Source organism: Melanerpes formicivorus, unplaced genomic scaffold (assembly GCF_026170545.1).
Source record: "Melanerpes formicivorus ecotype bairdi unplaced genomic scaffold, bMelFor1.0.p_v2 SCAF_11, whole genome shotgun sequence".
Taxonomy (NCBI): domain Eukaryota; kingdom Metazoa; phylum Chordata; class Aves; order Piciformes; family Picidae; genus Melanerpes; species Melanerpes formicivorus.
The window spans coordinates 16,659,604-16,665,664 of record NW_027142363.1 but is presented as its reverse complement, the minus strand read 5'-3'; positions in this window follow the sequence as shown (position 1 = coordinate 16,665,664).

Sequence of the window (6,061 nt, the reverse complement as noted above, 5' to 3'; positions counted from 1 at the left end):
TCCTCTGCTTAGAAAGGGTGGGGAGATGCTGGGGAGTGGGAACAAAGTAGTTACACGCCTCTGGGAGGTGACAAGTGGCACCCCATCCCCATGCCACCTGGGCAAGGGTGATGCTCAAGACCCTTCCTGCTGCTCCGTGCATGCCAGGTACCTGGCACTACCTGCTGTGGCTTTGTGCCTGACAGTCATTCAGAGGCTCAACCTCAGCCTCATGACTTTGTTGCATGGAGTAGTTTGCTCCCAAGGAGGGATATGGGCAGATTCCAAGGGCTGAAGCTCCTCCCAGCTATTTATTTTCACAGCTTCAGACAGCAGCATGATGCCTTAGGTATATGTTGGAGTTGCACATTGCTCCCTGAGGAGCAAGCTCTGCCTTGAGGTGCAGTGGGACACCCTGAGCGGAGCGTCTCTCCATAGCACACCATGGGTCAGGATGCCAGGGGTCCCAGACCAGTGCTACTCACAGGGGCAGGAAGACCACAGGGAGCTGCACTGGGAGGGCTGAGGCCAGGAGCCTGCTGCCCACAGCCCCAGTGGCAAGCACTGTGGTGGCATCAGTTGCCATGTGGCATCATGTTGTTGGCACTGCATGGCCTGGGGCACACTGTTTCTCTGATGGCAGGTACCAGAGACACGATGGGAGGCTGACAGGGACACATCCTGGGCAGGGGGAAACTCAGGGAAACTCAGGCACGCAGTCAAACACTGGTAAGGGGCTGAAATCGGAGATGCTCTCTGACAGGATTTGCCTGGGGGGGGGGTTGGGGAGGGTTTATATCAGTTATGGTTATTTTTGTGCCTGGAGGTTTTTTGGTTGGTTAGTTGGGGGTGTTTTGTTTGATTGCTGGTTGGGTCTTTTTCCCCAGAAAGAAGGGTGGCACAAAGCATTTCCCCCTGAGCCACGCTGCTCCCACCCTGCTGCTGGAGTGAATGATTAAATTAGCTCAGGGATTCACAAGCAAAACCAAGCATAAAACAAGTCCTTTCACTTGATCCCATGGGACTCCTTGAGGGAACAAGCTTCATGTAATGAAGCAAAACAAACACAAGGGCTCTCCTTTCCCTGTTTAATGAACTGATTCACGTGACAGCCTGGAGGGCCAAAAGACAGCAAGAGAGGCTCCTGACTCGCTGTAAGGCTTGCACCTCCATTAGCAGGCTCCTCAGCAGCCTGTGTGTGCAGCTCCCATAGCACTGTGCAGGCCACCAGAAAACCAAATACAGTCGGGGGGGGATGAGCTAATGCAGCAAAGAGGACCCTGTGGGATGGCACCTGTCCTTTGCCACCCACCCTCACTGCCAAAAAACGGAGCAGAAGAGCAGCTCCTGTTCTGGGGGAAGTGGGTGCAATGCAAAGCTGAAACCCATGCCCTGCATCTACAGAGGAGATGAGCAGATACAACAGAAGCTGGTGAGTAGTAGAGTGCCCCAGCCTGTTGGTGTGGAGGACCCTCATTGCTATGGCAGTAGGACACAGCCATGCATATAGCCACAACTGCATGGTAGGCTTCTGCTCCCTCCTGCAGGATGAAGTCCTCCTGTCTCCGAATTAGTTTGCTTTCCAAGAGCAATCCACTGCCAGTAGGGCCCTGGGGATGCTGCTGCTGACAGTAAAGCCAACCCACTTGCCACTAAAGCACCTCTGCTATAGCAACAGAGCAAATGGAAAGGAAACTTGGAGTTCAAGCTGAGTGAGCTCCTGACAGTCAGTGTGCAGATAAACACACACACGAGGACAGTTTCACTCCAAGCCTGCGACGCTAATGATGCATGAGTCGCTGCTTACATCTGCAGTAGAGGACTGGGGAGAACAGGATTGCCTGGCCCAGCTCTATCACTACTAGTGGAGATGCTCTGTGGACAAAACCAACAGCTCCCTCTTCCCAGGACTGTGCAACCAAAAATTGCTCTCTTCCTCCCTGGGATATCACAGCAGGCAGCCATATGGAAGGGCTATTAACCACACAAGGCAGGGTAAAGGAAGAGGGTCAGAGAATCCTTTAGAAAGATAGCATTGCCCTCAGAAAACATCAAGGAAGCCAAATCCATGAGGAGAAAGATCCCCATACTCTATTTTCTTGAGGATGACATCAAATGGGAAGTGAGGGGGAAATATGCTTCTAGGATAGCATAAGAGGTCCCTGCCTGTACTTACAAGGAGCAGGGGATTTGCCTCTTGTGAGCCAAGCAGTGCATGTGCCCATGCCCCCCACTTAGTGAGGTGAAGTGCTGCACCAGGACCACAGGCATGAAAAACTGTGGATATCTAGCCCTTGACACAACCTGGCTACAGCCAGTGTCTGAGCAGTAGGCTCACCTCTCAGCACACCCCAGCAGGGTAACACCACCTCCCACTCCAGAGCACAAGGCCAGAGATCGGGCTTTGGTCTTCATGCAATGAGGCTGGGGAGAGGCCTCGAGCACAGCCCTGTGAGGAGAGGCTGAGGGAGCTGGGGTTGCTTAGCCTGGAGAAGAGGAGGCTGGGCTGAGGTCAACGGGCTGAGGTTTAATAAGACCAAGTGCCAGGTCCTGCACTTTGGTCATCACAACAACCCCAAGCAACACTACAGGCTTAGGGAAGAGTGGCTGAAAAGCAGCCCAGGGGCAAAGGTTCTCTGGGTGCTGGTGGATGGCTAGCTGAATACGATTCAGCAGTGTGCCCAGGTGGCCAAGAAGGCAAACAGCACCCTGCCCTTTATCAAAACCAGTGTGTGCAGCAGGAGTAGGGGAGTGATCGTACCCCTGTAATTGGCCCTGGTGAGGCCACAGCTTGAGCACTGGGTTCAGTTCTGGGTGCCACAGTATAGGAAAGACATTGAGGTCCTGGAGCATGTCCAGAGAAGAGAAACAAGGCTGGTGGGGGTGTTGGAGAGCATGTCATGCAAGGAGTAGATAAGGGAGCTGGGGCTGCTTAGTCCAGAGAAGGCTCAGGGGAGATCTTATCGCTCTCTACAATTACCTGAAAGGAGGCTGTGGTGAGGCTGCTGTTGGTCTCTTCTCCAAAGTAACTAGCAATAGAATGAGAGGAAAAGTTGTGCCAGGGGAGGTTTAGCTTGGACATTACAAAAAGCTTTACCGAGAGACATTGGAACAGGCTGCCTGGGGGGAGGTGGAATTGTCACTTCTAGAGCTGTCTGAGAAGCTTGGAGATGTGGTGCTTCAGGATATAGTTTAGTGGTCATGGTAGTTGGGTTACAGTTGGACTTGATGATCTTAGAGGTCTTTTTCAACCTTTATGATTCTGTGGGTGAGAGCTCCCTAGAGCTGTTTGGAGGGGAAAGGCATGTGGTGCCTGCTTGGCTGTAAACACCTCCAGCACCTTGCAAAGGGCAGCCACAGAGAGCTCCCTACACTTCAGGCTGCTCTTGCAACCCAGCAGGGAGGAAGAATACAGCCCAGAGAGGAAAGCTCTCCAAAAACATCTCCCCTGCCTTTGCTTCACAGCTCTCAGGAGGCATGTCCCCTGCCCAGAAATGTCGCTGTCGCATACCCACAGTGGCTGGTGACAGCAGGACAGGGAGTGGTGGAGGCTGCAGCCTCAAAAAGAGAGGGGCTGGCACCAGGCAGGGTGAGGGAATGCAGGGAAGAGCTCAGCATTAGCTGGGATAATCTGGCAGTCTTGGGGGATGTGCCAGAAGCCTACAGATAATCAGGCGAGCTGGCACAACAGACTTTGAAGTCTGCTGTCAGGTTTTCTCAGTCCGGCTCAGACATCAAAGGCAGCTGGTTACTACCCCCAATTACAGAGCAGGAGCTGGCCAGCTGCCTGGCTTCCCCAGGGCCAGCCAGCTCAGCCACAATCCCCCAAGCATGTTCTCAGGGGCAGAAACCTCCTGATGCAGCACAAATGCCTGAATCCTCCAGCTCCCGCCGGAGCCAAGCTCACTCTGCTGGGGGTTCACCTCACAGCCACGTGGGCTTTCACCTTGGGCCACTGCAGCCAAGCAAGATCTCCCTGGATAAAGATCTCCCCAGTGACAGGCTGCCAAACCAAACTGCTCAGTCCCAGGGAAATCAGATGGCCAGGAAAATGGAGGAGACTGGCTAAGGTGGAGAAAATATCTACCTTTTCTCACTGAGGTGGAAAGGACTGCTTCTGTTACTCAAATCTGGTGTGTCCTAGCCACTGTGGGACATGGCTCCAATGCACAGCAAGAGCAGGGTATTCAAGAGCAAACCCCACAGCAGCACAGAAAGGTTGCTGCACTTGTTTTGCACTGAAAAAGCACAGTATCCTGGGTATGGAAACTGAACCAAATCACACAGACAAAAAAGGCAACTGAAATCTAAGATCAGGACAGGCTGGGAAGCAAAGAAACACCCATCCTATGCAACCACAACTTTCCAGGTCTCTGTCTGCTGTCAGTACTGAGCTGTCAGGGCTGGCCTAGGAGGAAAATGCCCACAGCCCTGGTGTTTGCTCACATTGGTTTCTGTCTCTCTCCCATCACAACAGAGGGCACAGCCTACCAAGCCTCCTGGAAAGCAGCAAGGAATCCTGCCTTCCAGAGGAAGTCAGACCTCAAACCACGTCTTGGGAAAATGTTGCATTGCACAGGAAAGGCAATGTGTTTGCAGCATCATTTCTGCTGCAGAAAGTCAAACAAGAGCAAAACTTTCCAGGGCACTGACAAGAGACCAGAGTCCACCAGAACTGTGGGATGGGTTATTCCTGCTTCACTGCTACAGCAGCAGGCAAACACGCTCATTCTGAATCTGCTCTGCCAGTGGGGCATAATCAGAACTTAAATCACACCCCCAGGTCTTATCCTAATAAAAGGTGCTCTAACTCCTCTCCTCCATTATCATTTTTTTTTTAAGATCTTCTGCCCACATAAAAGAGCTAAGCCCCCTCACCCCTCTACAGCCACAGCTCCACCAGTCTCTGTAGTTTGGGCCAACAGTGCATTTCTGACTCTTGACACCTTCACTGCAGGCAGCAGAAAGCTCAGGGGAACAAGATGCTGCTGGGGACCAGGAGGAACGCTGCACAATGGAAGTGTTTAAAAAGAGGATGGATGTGGCACTTAGTGACATGGCTTTGTTGATTAGATGTGTTGGATGATAGGTTGGACTTGATGATCTCAAAGGTCTCTTCCAACCTGGTTAATTCTATTCGATTCTATTCTTGTAAGCCTGCCAACTCCTTGCAGTGCCCAAGGAAAGGGCCAGCAGTGTGGCACCTCAGCAAAGAGGCATTACCCAGCAGCTGCCCTTTCCTGCACCTCATCAGACCACTCTCCTCTGGCTGTGGGGCTTGGCTCTAAGGGAGTACAGCCTGCCCTCCACAAATCCTGGCAATCCCCCACCACAGCACCTGTGGGGCCTGATCACATCACCACACAGCCTGCAAGTGCAGCTGCCCTGCCCCGCTCAGCTCCTGTGTGGCACAAGATGCTGAGACATGATCAGAGGGCTGGAGCACCTCTCCTATGAGGACAGACTGAAGGAGTTGGGGCTGTTCAGTCTGGAGAAGAGAAGGCTTCGAGGTGACCTCATTGTGGTCTTCCAGTATCTGAAGGGGACCTACAAGAAGGCTGGGGAGGGACTTCTCAGGATCTCAGGTAGTGATAGCACTAGGGGGAATGGAATGAAGCTGGAGGTGGGGAGATTCAGGCTGGATGTGAAGACAAAGTTCTTCCCCATGAGAGTGGTGAAGCCCTGGAATGGGTTGTCCAGGGAGGTGTTTGCAGCCAGGCTGAATGAGGCTCTGGCCAGCCTGATCTAGTGTGGGGTGTCACTTCCCATGGCAGGGGGGTTGGAACTAGATGATCCTTGTGGTCCCTTCCAACCCTATGATACATGCTGCCCCCAGACCTCTCTGCATTGGCATTGGAAGAGGCATCAGCATCTTTTAAGCAAGCAGCATCATGATAGAGTGTTTGATGCAGAGCAGGAGGGGGCTGTGCATGGTTGTTTCAGCTCCCGATGGACACAGCAAGGGCAGAGCCTGGGGAAGAGAGGAGGAGGAGGTTAAGCAAGGGAAAGAGGGAGAGCAATCACAGCAGGCTGCTGTGCAGAAGGAAAGTCTGTTGGGAATACAAAGCAGTATTACATGTTG